Source organism: Pelecanus crispus, chromosome 10 (assembly GCF_030463565.1).
Source record: "Pelecanus crispus isolate bPelCri1 chromosome 10, bPelCri1.pri, whole genome shotgun sequence".
In the NCBI taxonomy this organism is placed as follows: Eukaryota; Metazoa; Chordata; class Aves; order Pelecaniformes; family Pelecanidae; genus Pelecanus; species Pelecanus crispus.
The window spans coordinates 28,152,108-28,174,870 of record NC_134652.1 but is presented as its reverse complement, the minus strand read 5'-3'; positions in this window follow the sequence as shown (position 1 = coordinate 28,174,870).

Here is a 22,763-nt window from a genome sequence, read left to right as displayed (position 1 = left end):
GGGGAGTCTGGAGACAGATGCCAACTGGTGGCACCTTGCCTGGCTGTGATATGCCAGCTACTAGTGAAGGGAAGTAAAACCCCATTTTTTTTGTCCATTTTAGGCACAGACTGAAGACATGTCTTAACAAAGCTGCTCTCTCCAACTTTCATCCCCTGCAATTTTGTTGAAATTTGCTGGTTTAAAATGCAGCAAAGAGGGAACACCATCTTCAGTGACAAGCCGCCTATGATTGCAGCATGCAAGGACCTAGCTGACCTACCTCTAAAGCAGCTACTGTAGGTGAGCCACAGCCATAAAAGCATCAACATGAAACACAGAGGAACACCAGCTCTGGCTAGATACTCAGCCAGTGAAACCTTAGCCCTGCAGCAGGCCTGCTACTGGAACCCAAATTAATCTGTTTTAAACTACCTTGTATCCGTTTAAATGAGCTGTAATAATAGCTCTGGAGCACGATGCAGACACATCCAAAGCTAAACACAATGCTGAGGACTGCTCGAGACACACATGCCCACACCCAGAGCCCACTTACAAAGTACTAGCAGGAAAAACTCCTCAAACAGAGTGTTCCACTCTCCATGATGCCAGAAATTCCTTCAAAGGACATTTCTGTTCATGCAGAAAGAAACTGAATGTTAAACATTTAGAAAAAAGTACAGAAAGAATCTTTCTCTGCTCCCAAAAAAATCTAAGTCCTATAGAGGTTTTGGGTTTTTTTTTTCCCCCCTGAAAATGATTCAAGAATGCACTGAGCCGAGCAACTAGATAATGCCAAATGTTGATACCAAAGTAGCCAGGAAAAGCTATTGTCAGTGGAAAACATTTTCTAGCCTGATTGTTTACAGACAGCTATGTTATAAAATACAAAGACACTTATTTCCAACCATCACTAGTGCAAAATCTACATCATGTAAAAAAAAAAAAAAAAATCATTTAAGAACGTGTTTATGTCTCATTATACCGAGTCCCAAGGAAGGTAATACAGTATTTAAAGTAATAATACAAAAGCCATTACATCACTGAATTGATTTCATGATATATCAACAAACTAAGTAATTCACAATCAATTTCAGTATAATATTAATCCCTACCTATGCACGCAACTGAAAGGGTAATAGCCTATATTATTAATGTAACACACAACCACTACCAGCTTTCGCACAGGTCCAGGAACGAGCACCAACCCCAGAGAGAAGCGGCTCTCCTGTCCTTCAGGCCATAAGCAGCACACCGCCGCGCTAACTAACTGTGAAGATAAGGGGAATGGAAACCAGGGCACTGACATGAGGCGCCTGGACCAGCTCCACGGCTGCCTGCCCGCAGCCGCTGCCACAGCTGAACAAACCGCAGGCTGAGAACCACCCAGGCCGGGGCCGACATCCCTTCCCGACCACCATCGGCCTCCGAGGCGAGACGAGGGAAAGGGTCTGCTGTGGTTTGTGCTCTTCATTCCTCAAGACACATGTACAGAAAGTCCACGGAGTTCTGATGCTAGTTTTAAGCACCTCCTCTGCATTAAGCAGAATGTGTTGGAAATGGTTTTGGTGGGGTTTTGTTCGGTTGGGGTTTTTTTTTTTTTTTTTGGTTGGGGTTTTTTGGGTGGTTTTTGGTCCAAAAGTATTGATTACTTGGAATGCATCCTTCTTGCCAAACCTTTTTTTTTTTTTTTTTTTAAAGTATTTAATCCTTTTTCTTTTTTTAAAACCATTCAAGTTCACATCTCTTCCCCACCCCCCAACAAGAACGCCCATTTCAAGAAGCTACAGTTGCTATTAAATTTTGCCTAGGCTGTAAAGCACATTAGCTTTCCAACAAATTATCTGGAATTTTTATTTTGACACCACAATCTGTATCTCTAGCTAAAAGATGTGGTGGGAGTATACAAGTCCCTTGCGTTTCCCCTTCCTAACCAAAAGCAAGGCTTGTAACGAGAAGACATAAGCTAAGGCTGACAAAACAAACTGTCTCAGATCCCCAAATATAAGTCTTGTAACAACTGCACCTAAGTAATGGAAAGCAACTCTGAACTAATAGCTAAAGCCTTTCAAATTCTCATCAGTGTTTGTAAGGGATACTTCATCAGAGAAGAGAGAAGCATCTTCCAGTGCAGTATTGCACATTTAACAGAATTATCACAAATCTGCACTTGAGGCTTAACTATTTGACTTCTATTAGTTTCAGAGACAGGACCTTTCTCTATTGGATGCTTGGGTCTTACCCAGCAGTATCTGTGGATACTCACCACCCGCCCCCCTTTATTTTTATAAACTGATTCCATGATAAAATTCGCTTAAAATAACAAAGCCAAACAACTGTCAAACCACCACTAATATGAGCTTTCCAACAGGTTTCCATTTCATAAATCATTTCAGTGATCTAGTTTCACACCACCCCAGGGAAAGTTACATGCCTAACAGAGAAAATTCATTATCAATATGCAGAGATCATTTGGCAACAATAACACTACTAGTAAAGACTTGTGCAGCGACACTATGACTTCATTGCATATGCAGTACCGAAGAGCTGTTTAAAACCAATGGATTAGCTCTAGGTCTGCAAAATCAGCAAAAGACAACCAGCTCTGCTTCAGGTGCTCGGTCATCCACTTCCCCCTGAACCAGTGCATGGAGGGCGTGAGGAGGAGAATAGAGCATTAGCAGTGGGTACTAACTTGCTTCTTTCGCTAGAAAAGTAATTTCAATAATTTTCAGCAGATTTGCTAATGATCCCAAGGGTCTAGCAAGTTCAGAGACCTCAAAAATGGAAGACATTCATCTATTACTTGAAACTTGTTCATGCACCATGTCCAAAGACAGTGCTAAGAACATCATTATTATTTTTCTACACTACACACATGTTCTCAGGTATTTATTATATTTTGCTTCATATTATTTTGTAATAATAACCTACATTTTAACTACTGCTATTTTCTTTGCTATTAAAAAAAAAGAATTCTCTTGTTCTGTTCACCAGTTCTGACATTTCTTTCCTTTGTGACAGGCTTCTGCTATCAGTGGTCAACGGCTGAGACCGTGAATATTAGTCTCCCAGAGAAGGAAGAAAAATCAGTGAACCATAATCAGGGTGTGGATATATATATCTGGCTGTATTTCCCACCTCTAGCACATTTGCGTGTCCTGAAGCTCAGATGGTCACAAATAGCTCTTAATCAATACTTCTCCTCTGAAAATTCATCCAAGAGCTAATTTCTCATTACAAGAAATTCAGTCTCAGGAATTTAATCAGAAACCAAAGCAGAGGGCAAACTGACTGTCTGCAAAGGACCCTTTACGAGGATCATCTCCTGAATGAAACTCTTACTAATGACAATTCTGCTATTCCTAACACAAAAGTATAGCTGCACTATGTGGACGCCTGATACAATAGGATGCAATTCATGACTTGCAGTACATACTCCCCTCCCTCCAAGTTCAGAGGCTTTTCCACAGCTCTTATTTCCCACGTGAATTATTTCCTCCTCTAATCAAAGAATTTGAAATACTTTAAAATAGGAGTAAGTTGAGTGAGAAGTATTTAGTAATCGATTAGCTGAAGTTATCAACTAAAACAGGTATTTTCACAATAATTACAGCTATCACTAATGTGAAAACGCAGAACAAGGATTCCAGTAAGACTACTTCAGCTGAGCTTTTTCTGTGAAGAATAATCAAAAATGCAGTAGTGGAGAGAGGACATTCAGGATCAAGGACAGAAACAGGTAACCAACAGAGCAGTCAGACCCCAAAGTGCTAACAGGTAACGAACCGTCTTTCAGCCAGAGGCTCCAAGTCTGTAAATAGCAGCACGGCAGGAATTGCTTGACTTCCCTGGGCTCTGTACAAGACAATTAGCAGAAACAAGGCTTACGTGGCTGATCCTGCATCTCCCATTTGGTTCATCCTTACGGTCACATGTTGGCAATAATCTCTTACAAATATCAGCTGGAGTTTATACTCTTAAGTATTCCAATTAACACAGACCAGAACTGCATTTCTCCGAAACTTGCATACAAAACCCCTGGCTATTTTCTATGGTATCACCTGCTCCCTGCTCCCCCAGCCAGCGACCTGATGTACCTGTCACGCACGTCACGCTACTGCAAAGGTCTCGAGCAGGTGGGGCAGGGACAGTTAATGGGTTTGTCCCCAACACCTCAGAGACCAGTTTAGAATACAAAATTCAAAAGGTGCATTAGCTACAGGTACCCTGTTTATGCTGCCTGTGTGTGTCAGGAGTTGAATCAGTGGCAGAGAGTTTTTAGATAGAGAGATGTGGGGAAAAAAAAACTTTTCAACACTACCTATGTGATTTAGAAGGCCAAATCTCACTGTGTCCAAATCATTTAGATATATCGAAAAGCTACTCCTGGCCTTTTGTTGTTATTCTATTAGATGCAACTACAAACTATTACCCAAAAATTTATGCACAAATATCACTTGTCAATAGTACTTTAAGAAGAAGAAAAAAGGTGTAATTTTTGCCAGTCGGACTGTGAGAGAATTTCCAGTCACGCTGTGGCACGTATGCAAAGCTTCTCAGCAGCTTGTTCCACAACAATGGATTTGCAAAGCAAGAACTGAGGGGATTATTTGATTCAGCATCTACTCAAGTGGCCAATTCCTTCAGCAATCAATACTAATCAACAAGCTAAAGCCTTGTAAGAAAAATCAGACAGCATTTGAATCCTTCCTGCTGCAGCAAGCAGGGCTCTGAGGCCTTATAGTCCAACACATACACCTCAGACGCCACAATTCTGAAAAATCAATTTTACCTGGGATTCAAAACACACCTTATGCTTCTTTCCAAACGCCAAGACACAAAGCTCACCTTTTCAACAAAATTCTGAGAAGAAAAATACATACAGCCAACTCGGGTCTAATACCATCTATTTGCTACTTCACACTTCAGCTGTGCAGAAAAGACCTTAACAGGAGCAGGGGGGGGACAGGGATTAAATAAGAGCAATACATTTTAGAGCAAAACACAGGCCATCTTCACACACACACAACTTTTGCATTAATAACATCAGAAATTTTACTTTTTCCTATTATTCTTATCTTGCAGGCTGAGTTCAGGGATTCTTATGAGACGTGAAATACATTGCTCTGACAGCATACACAAGGAAAGCAGAAACTTTAACAAGAATTTACAAAAAAGAATATCTTTGGGCTCCTTCAGAAAAAAAAACAACAAAATAACCCCCACAAAAGGGACTTAGGTTAGCTTTTCAAATGCCCCTTTTGCTCAAAGCCCATGTCTCATGCACTTCTATTTCCTTTGGTCTCATATTAAAGCAGAAACCTTCAGATCATCAAGCAGAGCAGAGGGCCTTCGGCATCCGTTAAGACCACACATTCGAGTTATGTTTTAACAATCCTGTGAGTCCTCTCCCATGTGTCTTTAAGAAGCAGAAAGTACACAAATCTGTTTTCCCCTCCGTTATATGGTCACTCCAAATCCCGTTGCAATTGCTGAGTAATTCTTGGCATAGCTGTACAAGAGTGACCGAACCCACATTCAAAGAGAATAAATTGGCAGGCAAGCCGTGTTGACTAGGTGGAGGGGGAGAGCTGGGAACACAGTGTTTCCAGGAGTGCCACACACTTTGATGATAGGGTAGAAATGGGACGATTGGATGATCTGGTGGAACAGAAAGGCTCATCTGTGTTTATCAGGGGACAGCTCGTTTGGATAACAGGAAGCATAATGACTCCAGGCTGTGTGAATAGCCAGATTCAGAAGGAAGAGTGCTAGGGTTTGGGATGCCCAGAAAATAGCTGAAGGAAAAGGGTGATCTGTAAGTGTGGACTGCTCTGCAGCGGAAAGTCTGGCAAGGAGGAACAGTTGGGCAAAGCTGAAACAAAACTATCAGCTTTCACAGAAATTCACCTTCAGACCCAGCAAAGTTTGACACACTGAAAAAACCCAGGATTTTGTATTTTAAATAAAGCATAAGAGCAGTTCAGACATATATTTAAGCTATTGTGAAAAATACATGACCAGACATTAAACCCTCCATGCTGAGCCACTGCTGATCTGCTAGCACACCCGATGCTCAGTTCTGTGCCCTACTCTTCATCTGCCAAAACATACAGAAATCATTCCCAGCAGACAGGTCATTTCTTCCACAGCCCTTATAAGTCTGCAGACAAGTGAAAATAAATGTGTATACGTTTTTAGGTATATACACATTTTTAAAAGTTTAATGTATAGCTATACTTTGTACCTATTTACATACACTTTCCATATACATTCACACTTGTTTATGCAGAATAAAAGCTCAACATTTTAGAAACGACCAAGTTACAGTTTTTGCACTAGGCAATGATGATTAAAACCTGAATATTTCATAGTGGTGAATCACACTGCCAAGTCTCTAGGGATCAGAGCAATCTGAATTGGCATAAAGGAATGTTTCCCAATCTTCTGCTGCTTCTGTAATGAGTTGTGTTCCAGCCCTGCCAATCATTTCTCGGAAGGCAGACCCACTCTCCAGCTTTTTAGCTATATTCACCTCTCATGAGTGCTGGGAAGGCTGTGCTTGCTTCCACATGTGCAACTACTGCTGTCTCACAACAGCAGCCCATCTGCACTTTGGACCTTTCGCCAAAAGTCATCCATGCACTTCCTCAGCACTTTCCTGTCCCAGGTCTGCGCGGAGTCGAGGGAGGGAAAAGCCTTGATTTGACAGAACCCATTCTCCTGTCAGCTTTTATCTTCCCAAATCACCAAATAAAATAATTTCTAGATCAGCAAAGATGAAAAAAGAACACAAACAAAGCAGTTTCAATCCCTGTACCCATATTTAAACTGGCTGCCCTCTAGACCCAGACCGCGACACTTTTCACGCACGCAACTCTGCCAAGCGAGTCTCTGTAAGGCTTCTGATCTCCAATGTTAACACATTCCCCCACTGATACAAGTTTAACCTCAAGAGAAGAGAGGAAACAAGCTGCTACGCACAGATTAGAGCTGATGAGCAGTAGGTAATGACTGGAGTTCTGTCAAATCATGGTTACAACAACTTTTTTTTTTTTTTTTTGAAGGTACATACAGGTTCACACTCTGAAGTTTCCTTTTGAGCTTACTGTGCAAATACCTGAACTTCAACCAAAACTCTGCCAAAAAAGCACTTGTAGGGACTTGCCTGAATGGCACAAGAACCTTCTGGCAAATGTGGGCATAGTTTTGTTTGGAGGGTTCAAACAAGGACACTTGCAGATAACTAGAAGGAATAGGGAGTTAAACTGTAGGCTACTAAACTCAGACAGCTTTTTCTTCCAAAAGTTGACATGACATTGCCAACCTGCTGTATGGTGATGTACTAATTCTACAGTTAATGAAGACATTAAAAATGTTGTTTCTACATGAGCTAACAGAGCCAAGACAAATTTTGCTGATACCTCGCTTTGACTTCCCTCACACCCCCCCGCTCCCCAAATCTCCCACAGCTCCTCAGCCTCTAGTTCTAGCTGAACATTTTTGCTTCTACCTTAAATGACCTTATTTAGAAGAGTATAAAGATTGCTGACAAGACACACTACTTCTAGCTGGCATCCTCACTCCTATTACCCCCAGTGGATTTACATTATCAGATCACTGTTATTTTTTTGTTTTAGCTTTGTATTTGGCCATTTAAGGACCCCAGCACAAAATCCAAGGTTCAAAGACTCTAGGCCAAAGATCCCAAACAGTGATGAAAAGCACAGAAGTGAATTGATTTAATAAGATGTAACAGGTGTCATCGCATTATGAACACAGTGATTCTGAGTGTATGCACATCCGAGTATGTTGGCTCCATTGGTTGCAATTTAAAAAAAAAAAAAAAAAAAATCAAAGCCTTCTCACTCATTCTAACCACCAATGTCAGTCTGTAAAATCACTGTATGGAGTAGAGAAGTTATCAGCAAGTTTAGTTTTGTTCATGTACACAGAAATGAGAGAAACGGGAACTTGCAATGGAAATTACTAGAGGTAATAACCTAGTAATAGGAATTCAGCAGCATTTTTCCTTTATGTCAGCTCCCAGCACCCCAAGTGCTAACAGCTGTCCATTAATGCATCAGCCTTGAGACCTCATAAGCTACCTCTACTCTTTGCGACTCTAGCTGCCCAACCAGAGAGTAAGCATTGGTATCTCTCCAAAGGATCTGCTCCTCAAACTGTTTTTAAGCCCCTAGGAGCAGTGGTCTTTCTCCAGCCCTTTTTATTACTAATATTATTTTAAAGTCAGATACAGGGCGGACTATTTCCTTGAACAAATTTTCAAAAGTTGAAACTTCAGCAACATCCTGGGAGAAAGTTTGAAACACTGAAATAAATCAAAACAACACAGAGCTTGTACCCAACAGAGCTCTGCTGTCCATTTCCCAATGGCTTCAATCTATGCAACAAATTACAACCAATTAAGTCTTTTGCAAGGGAAGTTTTTGTTTACAGCAATGCTGAAGAAAACAAAAATAAAGAAGAGCTAAGAGGCATTACTCCAAATGTATTCAAATAAAAATAATTAGTCCATCCACAAACACCACTAGAAATTGCCTTGGGTTTCTCCAAAGGACTTTATAGTTTTGTTATTGTATGTAATTATAGTAATCACGAGTTCCTAACCAGGTTCTGCAAACATTAGGTTCGTTAAAATAGAGAAGAATTAAGGAATTGCATTCTTTCTTACAACTCCTAGGTCCTTCCTTTCCATTTTATGCTCAAAATACAAAAGTCCATTTTGCAATCATACTTTTTTAAATAAATAAAAAAAAAAAAATCAGTAAATCAGCTGTTTATTCCAAGATGTTTCTGACTTAAAAGCCCCACATATGCCAAAGAAAAACCAAGCACACAACTCTATCAGCATCTTACTGCAAGAATGCTAAAGCCAAAGCACAGCTTCTATATGGAAGCTAGAATTCATAGCCACACATCCAGAAAGGTGAGCAAAGTAAGCTTTGCTCACCAGCCAGAAGGTGACTGGACTGGCAACCCTAAAAAAACTAATTTCAGAATATATAATATTGAAAATATGAGTCTAGTACTAAGTAAGTACTTGGAACCTTTACCATGCTTTCCCAGTTCTAGCATCTCCTCACCATTAATCTAAAGCATTTTGCTTTCACACGATGAAGACTATGTTCCCGAGAAAAACTTTAAAATAAAAATACAGTTTAACACCTGATGTTGTAAACAAGCTTCATTTTCCTTGCAAGGAAACTCTGTTGACATTGTTGAATACACAGATACTTAAATTTACACATCAGATCGCAAGCAAAATCCCTGCTGCATGAGAGTCAATCACATTTTTGGCATTGACTTCACTAAAACCCAGATTGCAAGTTTTAGCTGCATCAGACCGATAGTTTTCAGAGCCTCTATGGTTTTTTTTTCTTCTACCATTCTTTTAAAGCACAAGTAAGATGCCCTGACATTCATGGCTTTAAGAGAAAACACAAACTGTTAATTTTAACACAGTGGCAGTGTTAACCTAATGGTCAAATCAGAAAATACTGTTTGAAAAGTCTCATCATGATTACACATGAATTACCATTGATGAAAGCAGGTCACATCATAATATTATAAACTCAATTCACAGTATTCCACAATCTATCAAGCAACTGCATCTTTCTTGAAGAGATTTCAACTGACAGAGAGGCACAGGAAAGGAGCAGAGACCTAATCATCGTGACTTGCAATAGCCACCCCAGAATTCAGTAGCAGAACCAAGCACATACCTTGCTGTCCTGCTTACACTGCTTCCCTTCATATTGCACTCATCTGTGCAACGTTAATGGCATAATACATATTAATGGCTCTGTCAGAATCCAGTGCTACATTTTATACTCTTCCAGACAGAACGTAATAATGTCTTGAATGTAAATACTGGATTTTGATGCATATAACCCATGACTCAGGTAACCTCCGCTGCGTTTCAGGTTTTCCTGAAAGCAGATTCTCCTATAACCATACCTGTATCTGGGCTAGGGAGAAGGGCAGCAAACATTAGCAGTGCATCTTCCAGAAGCAAGAAGGGTGCTCTAGCATAAAACTCCTTTTGTATCACCTGCGTGTTCCCTGCACTGTGTTTAATACGGGCATTCCTCCCTAGCCTACATTCAAGAAAACATTGTAATATATTAAAGAAAATACTTTTCAAAAGACTTTTTAAGCCTCCCAGAAACTTCTACAAATGTTATGTTACAGCACTTCAGCACCACTAAACAGGTTGTGGGTCCCAAAGCAAAGCTAGCTTATTTAAACAGAAGGACTACATATGATTTCAGATGACTCCGGATAAAGAATCTGGAAAAGTGTTCTGCCACAACAGTATTCTCTGAAATTAAGGGGCAGCTGCAGAATTAAGCATGCACTGAAATGCTTTGCTGGGTGGAACAATGGCTAAAGAATTATATATATATTGAATTAGGAAAAAAAAACCACAAAACAAAACCCCACATTGTCAATCTTTTTCATTACGAGTAGCATTTGTAAGGAGACCAGCAGACTCCAGTTCTTGACTTTCTGCCAGATAGCTTTTGCAGTATGTTTCTCTCCTAAAAAGTTATCTCTGAGGGTTAAAACAAGCTTGACAATAATAGTCAGATGGCATTTATCTGCACAACAAACTCAGTTACAACAAACCATCAATATTTATTAGATATAAATCTCAAGCCCTCTTGCAAGTTATAACAAGTTATATAAATTAATCTTGCTGAAGATACTCATCAACATATTTTCTAACTTTAACATCATTAAAACAGCATTCACCAAGTACCCCTTGTCATAGTCAGCAGCTGTTTGCACTTAACTTTCTGCACCTTAATCTTATATTTGGCTAAGCTAGCGAAATTAATATCCTAGCTTCCCTTCTCTTCTCACACTTAAGCTCCAAGGCAAAACTGTGTCAAGTTAAAAAATGTAAATAATAATTTATTAATAACATGTAGAATTTGCACAGATCAGAGGAAAACAAAGCATTTGCAGTGTAAAACACACTAGAGGTTTTAAAAAAAAAAAAAAAGCAACAATTTTGGAAAGGGCTTTCAATTACAATTCAAACTGTTGGATCTTCCAAAGAACAGCTGCGCAAATATTTGAGAAAAACTACAGCAAGGGGTACCTTTAGAAAGAAACAACAGATTTTTATAGCGCTCTTTAAAACTTCAATATTGAATTGTACAGTGATCTGATATTTTCACCAGTAATTAAGTCACTACATGAAGAATGTAAAGCTGCAGACCAAGTTCCCTGGCTTCCCTTAAGCCCAAAACAAGACAGCATGATATACTTACAAATTTCTGCTCTGCTCCTAAAATTCTTGTGCCACCGAAGATATTCCCATACCAACCTCCTGTTAGGAGGTACAGAGGCTGCAATAAAAGCAAGCCAGCAGAACACCTGAGGGATTTCAGAGTTTAATTCAGCAGCTGATGATATTTAAGGATATGGTCAATGTAAGCACTTTTCTAGTAAGGACAAAATTAACATGTGCTTGACTGAACTTCAGCTCAAACAGACTTAAAATTTGACTCAAAACTGGCTGAATTAATAGTCACACAAAACAGAGTTGAATACACTTCAGCTCTTTCTACATACTTAGTTTTTAGAGTAAGCAAAACTGTCTTGTCTTTTTTATAGGTAACCATCAACATTCACCATTTGCCCCTACTGACTTAATGCAAAAGTGTTTTTGAAGAGAAGCACACACCCCTCCAGACAACCCGATACTGAGGATTTATCTCCAAGCAAACTGCTCAAAGGCAACAATACTCACTTCACTCTTCCCACCCAACACAAAGGCTGAAATCTGTGAGATGTTTCTTCCACAGGAAACAAATCCAATCACCAACTAAATTATTCTAAGCCGTTTTAAGAGAAGTTAGGTAAGCTTTATTGGTTTAACATCACAGTAAACCTTATTAAAGAAATAAATTCTAAACTTTTGCCCAATATATATTCTGATGGCTGTAACTGAAACACCCTTAATGCACTCCTCAAAGACTTGTGGAAATCCAGTATAGACATACACACATATATGTTCTTTTAAAAATACAGTGTATGGGAGCGCACAGTGGCTGGAGGGCAACAGCATCATTGTGCAGTGCCAGTAAGCTCAGTGAAACAATTTAGACACCTAAGTGGTATCTTCTGCTTATCAAGAATGATCACTCAGCAGTGTTTCTCATTCCTGAAACACCCAGAGAACACTAAAGCTAAGTTCCAAGAACAATGATTAAATGACATGCTTTCAAAAGAGAAACAAGACAAAGGCAACTTCATCTTATTCCAGCCATTCTCCTTCTTGGAGAAATCTGAAGTTTTAAAGCTCCATCTCTTTGCTTGTTACTACTTTGTCTTTCCATCTCAAAAAGATATGAAAATCAGTTGTAATTCAAGGCTAATTCAGTCTCTAATTAGTTTGGAATCTTAATGGCCCTGATCCTATGTATTAAAACTAATTTTTTATCATGTCTGATACTTCACAGATGTGTCATGTTCTTGCTAATCTGGATCAGCACTTTTGGCAAAATTTTGTTATGAGTAGAGTAGCATGGAGGCAAGAAATTTCAAATATCAGATCATCTCGTGACAACGCACCAGAGAGCAAACAGATAGAAATAAAGCAGCTGAGTTTATTCAAGGGATGGAAAGAAGCCTTCTTCCCAAAAGAGAATTTGGGAAGATAACCTCCGGGCCTTTCAGAATTCTGCATATAGGTTGGCTTTTAACCCTAGAAAGGGAGAGAAATACATATCAATACAAACCCGTTCACTCTAACAGCTTCTCTTAGATGCTGCACTTGAGAACTACACAGAGTAAAATGGAACAGAGATCCTCTTTACTCTTATACCTGGTTTCTAATCAATTGCAGTTTACAGAATAGCACAGGTAGATTAAAAGAGCATGAAATAAGTGTTCTATTGGAGCAAGTTTGGTTTTCTTGACATGATGGGTCTATTTGTTGTGGCTGTCTCGCTGGTAGAGAATGTCCTCAACCCAACGAGACCCAAAATTTTGTATTCACATTATATACTCTCATCTTCAGTCATCCTCAACTACATGAAAAGCAGCTTCAAATTGACTCTAGTCTGAGAAATTTGACTTGGATATATTTTAAGACGTGAGTATGTTCTCAACTGATCGGTATTATCTCAGTGTAGCAGTGGGTCAGTGCAGAGGTAAGCTACTTTGCCTCTGAAAAAAAGTTTCTTTCCAAGATGTGACTGGTAGAAGCCAGCTGAACAGCCACATGTTCATCAGTCCCATTACAAAACCACCGCAAGGCTTGGCACCACGTGCAATATTTCCAGGAGGGATGCCAGATGTATATTAATATGGATAGAAGTAACCAGATGAAGGAACACGGGCCAAGGCAGCAGTTACATGCTCTGCATCACCCCTCATTAGACCTACCTCAAAGGGATGATGTTCACCCCATGCTTCATATCACACACTGAGAAACTGAAACCTGGATACAGCCATTATGACTGAGGGTTGAAACCTGGGCTCCTGTTTGCTGCTCTGCCCTGGCATGCTTTGAACCCCATGAAAACATCCACTTCAAATATTGTACAGGCCAGAGAATTGACCGACAGGTTTTATCTCCACTGAAATTATCATGCCATGCTGAGGCATAACTTCACATGGTCTGGGTCCACACCTCTGCAACAAACTGCATACAATGACTTTCTGCATATCTTCTAAGCAAATCATTTGTTTTAAAAGAGTACCTCCACACCCTTCTACAAAAGGAAGGCAAGGGGACAAGCACACATACTCAGTCTAAGCTGAATTTGTTGTTATGAACAGGACTCCATGCTTTCTTTCATGTAACACTCAGCCAACTGTACAGTTTTATAAGGTGCCGGAGGAATGTATTTCCTGTTATCCGAAACACATCACTTCTAGAGCACATGAACGACAGCTTGTGTCGAGTTTCTACAATAAACTAAGAGGGCTGTCAAGTTTGATGGCATATTAGTTTGTCACTTGTAACAGGCAAAGCTGTGTGAGCAGATTAGACAATGCTACATAATTTAATAATTTTATCATCTATTCTACTTGACATTACCAGCTATTCCTCATGATTTCATCTGCCTATGAGACCAGGTGCCAGATGCAGAGCCTTTTTACTAAAATGAATATTGTCTACCCATACACAAACACAACTGTTTAACCCATAAAAGGCAAGCTTGGCTTTCAACACCAAAAAAACCCACTCCAACTTTAATTCCTGGAAACTCACATGTACAAGTTCAGAGCAGCTCTTCTAAAGGGCTAATGTGGAATGAGATCTACTTAGGCAGTTCTACTCACATTAAAATATATAATGTGTACTTACAGACCTATAATCAAATTCACAGAAGCAAAGCCTTAAATGCTGACCCTCTGCAGGGGATGAAGCATAGAGAGAAATTGAAAGGTTAGAGAGAAAGAAAAAAGAAAAAAAATTAAAATCATACCATACCAAAAAGCCTCTGACAGAGTTATTTTATGAAAGTCAAATATGTAGATGGTATCAGAAGTACTGTGGATATATATATAGACACACACACATCTATATATGTGTCCAATTAGCCTGAATTAAGGAAATAGATAGGTATCAATTACTAGAACAAGGGGAGGCACCTACATTTAAACCAGCAATGGTATCTAAAAAAACAAGTAGCAAATCAGCCACATGCATGTATTTACAAGAAAAGCTTGGACTTGCATTGTAGTTTTCTTTCTAAACACAGCTTCCAGTTCTAGGGCTCCAAGGAAAGTGGGAACAGATGAGAGGCAAACAGATAGGTTTAGGACCACAGGAGGAGTTAAAGGCACACTGAGTAAACTAGTACAACTGGAATTAAAATCTTCCCAGGAAATACTGTTTCCAGCATCCTTTGCTCTGCATATTACTCATTTCAAACTGCAGAAGGGATAAAAATCAAAACCTTTTGCTCTGCTTCTTGTGCACTTGGCCTATAACCTAGGAGACAAACAACTTTAGTAGTCAAATATCACTGCTTTCATAAAACAGCTGGGAAAAAAAAAAATCCTGTGGATGGGGGGGCTTTTTTTTTTTTTGTTCATGGACCACAATCACTCATTTTACGCTGTTGTGGGATGCTGGGCACCAATATGCACTGCAAATTCCTGGGACACATAAATTACAAGGTCACTCGAGACATTCAACCCACGGCTTACAGATGCAGCAACTCCTGTCAATGCTCAGAACCAAATCCTCTGTTTGCCCTGCCCAAAACGGCCAGTGTACCCAAACAGTCTGAAGCATTCACAACCTACAGGAACACCACTAAGCTACACTGGGCATCACTGAATCAGCAGGCATATTGCCTTGCCTTCTCTGCAGGTGTTCAGAATTAAAAACTGCTTTGGTGCAGATGCAAGCAATCCCAAGGGGGCAAAACAGGCCACAGACTTTTGCTCAAACACTTGCCAGTTGACCACAGCTCAAGGAATCACTGTAGCTGAAGAGCCAGCAAATCCAGGAATGGGGATAAGGCATCAGCCAGCTCTGAACTACTGAAAAAGAGCTGGGTTACGCTGAAAAAAATTCCTCCAAGTCTGATATCTGCCCACAGAGAATCAGCCTATCAATTTTTTAAAGGGCATTTCTTTTAACTAAACTCCCGTAATGTATTTTATGCAGGATTACATTACTAATCATTTCTTCCATGGGATTTCAGGCATGAGAAGTAGCAGTTACATCCTCCCTGGAAGAAAGTGTGGAGGTAGGACAAGGGAGAAATCATTATGCGTTAGAGGTTTATGTATAAACCCATCTGCACGCTGACTTTTTTCATGTCAAAAATCCAAACAAGAAAAACATTTCCCCCAAAGTTTGATGAGATCAGAAATCAACAACAGCTCTGTGCAAGGGGGCATGCCCTCCCCTGCAATAGCTCAGCTCAAAGTGCACACACTTGTCCTCACTGCTTGCAAGGAGTTACAACTGGGAAACTATTTCAGTCAACTTTGGCCCAGAGCCACCCAAAGCTATTGCTAATGCGATGCAAAGTCACAAACTTATCCCTATAATGGGCAAGGGCTTGTTTTGTGTTTCTGGAGACCTCATTTTGTTGTAAGAGTGTGACAAAAGAAAAACTCACACCCCAACCTAGTGAACGTGTAAATCAGCATAGCCCATGATGAAAGCTTCTGTTCCTCACAACCCAGAAGTGGATGGTGTTCAAATTCAAACGTCCTTATCAGTATTTACTCTTAGCAAACTAGTTTGTTTATTTTTCCTTTATGTTGCAGATATTTGTGCCACTTCCCAGCTGTTTATGTAATTCTGACCTAAATCAACGCTGACAGGGATTTACAACACACCCATTTGTTTTTTTTTTTTCAAGTAACTGCTCTAGGTCTAGGAAGTCTTTCAAATGGGTTAATCTAAAGATATAGAGAAATCCTGATTTACTAAGCAGTTTAAAATACAAGCATGAAAAAACAGAGTTAGAAGGACTAGAAAAGCCACTCACGTGGTTCTCCTGATACCTCCCCAGTACAGGCTGTTAACGAGGATACTAAACAACTGCCTTGCTGTTGTATTCATGCAAATTCCTTGATGACCAGTTCTGCTTCCAGTTTCCATCAGAAGTACTATCACAGCTAATAAATTACTGTGTAACAGCCGACTACTGCATTACATTTCTGATGTGATGCCACCGTATACAGAACAATGTATTTAAAAGTGAAGTTGGCTCTTCTTTTAACCTCTACCTCTATTACTGAACATTAAAAAGGTGCAGTTATCATTTCAGCCACCACCAGAAACTGCAAGGAAGACCACATATGTAGTGAGCATGAGAGACAGAAGTGACAGAAATTGATAAAAACTTCATCACATGGCTGACACCCCATATATCAAAGCTCTAAATCTCATTCTCTGCTTGCCTCCAATTTCCATCAAAGCCTGCCAGCTGCACATTTATTGAGAAGTTTGTGATCTGACAGCCACTGTATTACCAACATTAATGATGCATCAGTCTCTAGAATTACTGGGGAAACAGTCGAATTGATTTTATTATTATACAGAGTTCCTCACATTTCATTTCAGGCAGCTTCGTACCACAAATTTTAGCAATAACTAAAAATGCTACACAGCTGATGCACAAAAAGCTAGGGCGAAATATGGTTACCACAGCTTCATGCCACTCTGTTCTCCCTCCAGGAGAGCTCCAAATCACTCAAGACACCACTGTGTAACCCATGAGTTATTGGTCCATAACTAAAAGGGCCTACACATTATGGTGTGATAAACAGTGCACCACTAATATTCACTAATTTGGCCAAGAAAGGTACAAAGAGACACATGATGTCTTCAGCTCCCAAATAAAGCAGTTTTCCCAAAGTCTTATAAATCCCTGCTATTGACTCTAGATAAATCGGCAGGGGCGGGGGAAGAATAACTTAAAAATATAGACTGAAATTTTTTCCACAGGTACCATAAAGAACAAGTACACATTTTCTTTACAGCAAATAGCCTACTTTAGTCTGTCCTTTTCATCCTAGAAGGCTTTCTTCACTTAAAAACCAAAACACACTACTATCACAGCTACTAAAAAGATGCAATACAGTAAGTCAAGCTTGTAGGGGCTTTTTTGAATCGTAACCAACTATTTTAAATACGTATGTTAAGTTGAAATTTCCAGTATCAGTTGGGAAAGGATCTCCATGAAATGTCCAGCATCTATTCCCAGAAGTCCCCAAAGTTACTACGTCTTTTTTTTCCTTCAGCGAGCCTGGCAATGACACCTAACAGAGAACTATTCCTGTCACTTTTTAGGTTTCAAACAGAACAAATAAATGCTGTCATAGTTTTAAGAAAAGTCATTTTAAGGCTCCATATCTCCCAAAAAAAGCAAGAAAGAATAGTTTTCCTTCCCTATTTTTAATCTCTTAACTTCAACTTTTCCAAAGGTCATAAACAAAATATTTTCAGGCACTTGTATTAACAGTGGCTTACTCACTTGTTTTGATAGACAAGGTCTTCAACATAGTGACAAGAAGAATACCTCAGATGGAACAAACAAGAACTGCTGGAGAAGTAGAATGAGATCCTTTCCCATCTACCGTTTTTTCTTTTTTTACTTGACAACAGCAATTTAGTCATTTTGAGTTTTCCAAGAAATGAATTTGAGTTATTAGAGGAGATAGATTTTCAAACCGATCAATATGAATGCTTAAAAAAAACCCCTAGTACAGAAGGAAGTACTGTATCTGCTCCTATAGAAACTCCTCCCTAACTCCATAGGAAGATCTCGAATTACAAGCACTACAGAAAAAAAAGCAGCTAATCACTAGCGAATGCAGGAAGAGTAGCAAGCTGCTTCCAGATGTGTAATGCAGCCCAGACCTTACACAAATAAGCGGTAGGAAATGCTGCTCCACTTTTCTTTCTTGTTTTCTTGCAGTCCACTATTTGAGGCATGCAACATATTCACCTTTGAGGAACATATATGAAGTTAGCTTAGCCTGCATCCTACTCCCAGGCTCTGCTCCGCAAGCAATGAGCAAACATATCTGGACAGAAGAATTACCTGTATTAATCACAGTATCGTCTAAAACGGGTCCCAGTCTTAACTGTGCTCCGATCGAGAAGCTTAGAGGTAGAGCCCTGCTCCAGAGTGCTCACCTGACACGTGCCAGAGGGACAGTTCGTCTGCTATTACTCCCTTACAGATCACAGCCTGCAAACGCGAAGGGCAAACAAAACAGGTCCTGGTTCACTTCAGCACAGCAAACGGTTCAGCAGCTCCTAAACAGGAGCAGAAATGTCAGAGGAAGGGGCAGAGCAGACCAGCCCTTCTGAGCAGGAAATCGAACAGACAAGCCCAAAGCAGGAGGTTTAGCGTGGATTGTTTTTTTGTTGTTATTGTTGTGGATTTTTTTGTTTTTAAAAACTATATCATTACCCCCTTAAACACATATAAAACTTTCACCCATAATTATATCTGGCATCAAATGTAACAGGTACTTTGTCAGCATTCCCTTTTGGGGTATCCAAAAGAACAAGCAAACCAGGCAGGAAAACACAATTGGTTTGAGGAAGCAGAACTTTCCAAGTATCTTCCTGATGGCAATGAGCATAAATTTAAATATCCACAGACAGTTTAGAGGACAGTCACAACCAAACCTTTTTTACTTTACTGGCACAGCTTACATTTACAACACACACATTAAAAAAAAAAAAAACCAAAACGTCACCATCGTTATTTTGCAATACATGTAACAGACTGAATGCAGGCAACTCTAATAGGGAATTCATTAACTTGGGAACAAACAGTTCCTATAATTAGTTACCAGAAAATATTCAACATGCATTTACAGGTTTATTCTTGAATCACTAAGTACAACTCTAGGCACTAAGGCTGAATACCTTGGCGGTGGGGGGGGGGGGGGGGGAGGAGGGAGTGGAACAAAAAACCCAAAGTATTTAAACTACCATCAGTTACTCCATTATTCCCTAGATCAAGAACCATGTGACACTTACACTGTTTATTTGCGCATACAGCCAGTCCTGTTTGTTAGAAAGCTGTTTTCCAACATGCAAATTGATGACTTTTGTAGGTCGAACACTAGCATGAGCAAGCTGATAAAAATCACGTTAAACTGGGACTTTTATCTCTCTTACACAGCTGGTGTAGACGCAGGCAGTCATACTGCTATTAATGTTTCAGATTATTAGAAAGACTGCTTAAGTGGAAAGCACTTAATATTCATGAAGTCTCTTTAGCATCTGATTAGGTTCTTCCCCTTCCTCTGCCTCATGCTTCATTTATCACATTTTTACCTGGGCCAAAAATGCAACTATGAAACCACTTTTATTTTGCATTTAGCAGACACTAAACATTGTTAAATAGAAAGGGATTTCTGTGCTTTTGGAAGGTGGAAAGGAACATTTCTTCAGCAGAGAAACATACCTAGGCTTTCAACTTAAACCAACAAACGCTTTTAACGTACATTGACTTATGGCAAAAGCAAGTTACACTAACGTAATCTGGTCCGATAAGCCATTATTACATATTATTATATTAATAATTAGGCTCCTGGGAACGGGCAGGAAGTACATACTAATGGAAGATGGGCCCTGGGAGACCGCACCGACCAACGGCAGCCCTAGACCCTGTGTCCTCAAAGCAAGGGTTCGTGACTACCGCACGCAGATTACGTGATGTCAAATAAATCATACCTTATGCCAAATAAATCCCCGGGGGGGGGGGGGGGGGAATGACAACAGGAAAAGCCCATGCCTAACAATGAAGGCCATGGTTTGTCCGGCACGCAACAGCACGGTGAATTTTATTATCATAGTTCATGCAGCTTTCCGAGAGCTTAGTGCGTAAGTGTCCTTAAAGTATTAACTTCATTTCCTAAAAAAAAAAATTGTTCCATCAAAACCGTTCTTTAAACTGTGCCTCCAGTAGGCCCCTAGATAAAAATGGACGCGTCTGCGTGTAAGCGAAAACCACAAACCCGAGTCCCGTCCCCCGTCACGCATCCCTTCGAACCCCTAGGCCTTGCCCCGGCCGAAGCTTGAAGGTTTCTGCCGTTTCACCTCAGGGGGCGAACACCGGGCCGCTGGCGCCCGCGGGGCTGAGGCACCCCCAGCCCCGACACCCCACAGGCGCCTCTGCCCGCTTCAGCGCGGCCGCCAGCGCGGGGCCTTGGCCAGGACGGTGCCGGCGGCAGGGCCAGCGCGGCCCACGGCCCGCGGCCCGCGCCTCGGGAGGCCACCGCTCTCGTGCTCCCTCCCGACGCTCGCGGGCCTCACTCTGACCCCTCATACAGGGCCTGATCCTTCCACCTGACTTGTTTTAATTACCTCCATCGCTCTCGCTCCAGAGGCGCCGCGGGGAGCCTTGCGCCTTCGTCACGGGGCTGGGAGGGACGTGGGGTGCCGCAGGGCACGGGCCGGCAGCCGTGGGGGCCGGCAGCCCCCGCCACCCCCACGAGATCGCTCATCTTCGTCATCCCGCCATTAAAAAAATAAGCTAATGTTAAGCTCTTTTAAAAAAAGAGGTCTCAATCTTAAGAGTTAACAAAGGGGCGGGAAGAAAAAAAAAAAAAAAAATAGGTGAAGTAGCTTTAAGTTCATCTCCTCAGTGGTAATAAATAAGGCCTAAGCATGGAGGCAAAGTTACCACAATCCTGGGACTCGATCCAAGTCTCCCATGACAATAGGAAAACATTAGAACTGTAACATTCAAAATATTATTTAACTTTTAAAGTCTCAGCGCAGTTCAAAGTCTCCTTTGTGGAACAGTGCTTTTGAAAATGTCGGTTGCCTTCCAGAGACCATTTCCTCCTAATCAGGCCTGGCGTTATTTAAATAGCGAGGAATATCAGCAAGAATAGGAATCGCTCGGCTGAGCCAGGGAGGGGGAAAGTCCTTAAAATGACTGCAGAATTCTTAAAAGCTGGTAAAAGGCCTAATCCTATATAATGATTTACAAAGTGACAAGGAAAATAGATTTACTGCGACAGTCTGAAAGGAGACCAACATAAATAAAATTACTGCTCACGTGGTCGCAGGCTCCCCGCCGCCCCCTTGGCGGACGGCCGCACCGACAACAGGAGCCCTCCATCAACCCGTGCTGATTTTTTTCCACCTACCCGGGCCTCCCTCACAGCCAACACCAAGGAAAAAAAGACGCCCGAGCAACTTAAAAAGCAAGTTGCTTGCTCCGAAGTCAGAAATTCTTGCCAAGGCACACGTTTATTGATTACCAGCGCAACAATTCACATGTAACACCTCTCTGTATGGTAATCCCAGCTTTTAAAAAAAAAAAAAAAAAAAAAAGATACCTAATTATCCCTCTCTCGCCCCACAAAAAGCACAACAAAAAAAAAAAGCTCACACCCAAGAGCTTGGAGATTTGGTTTTATTCATTAAGTCCCCGACTGCAGCACCGCAGCTGCAGTACGCAGAGGCAGAGCACCGCGCCAAGTATTTGCAGACCAAGCACGCTAAAACATTTCTCTGGCCAGTAAGCGCGATGTGGGTCAGGAAGGCCTGGTACTACTTATTCATGGCTCTCTTCGCAGATAGAAGATGCGCAGCCACGTTTAACCATTTCTGCACTGAAGGGCGGCCGAGGCAGCAGCAGAACTGCCAGCCCGTGTGCCCCCTGCCCCAGGCCCCCCCCGCGAGCGGCGGGCTGCACAGCCCAGTTACGCGGGTGCCCAGGGGCGAGCCTTCCTCCGCCGAGGCGAAGCCATTCGGCTTCCAGCTGCGCGGCGAAAAGCGCCCGAGCGCGCTGGCGAGGGACCAGCTGCTCTTCCCTGCCTCCGCAGCACCAGGCAGCTGCGTCACCGCCGCCACCCCGTGCGGACCCCCCAAAATCAGCCCGCACCATGCCCTCCAGCCTCTCCCCCGGCTTCTGCATCGTGTGAACTGAGCCCCTGCCTCGAAATGGAGGCACCCTCCTCCTCCTCCTGGATGCGAGGGCCCTTTATGCCGCTTCGCTCGCTGCCTCCTTGCAGCCAGTGTCAAGCATCTCCTTCCGTAATGTGAAATTACCGAATAAACATGACGAATGCCCCCTCCCCACCAGAGCCATGCCAAAGACTGTAAGCAGGTCATTAACTGCCAAGGTCATCTTGTTTGTGAAAGAGAAAGGAAAACATTACCATTAAGACTCTAATACGGTAAAACAGCAATGACAGCAACAAGGAAACATAATCTTAATGTTTCCTTTAACCCTTGCTTAAAACCACATTTGAAGTCATCTGATTCAACCATACGACTTTGCAAA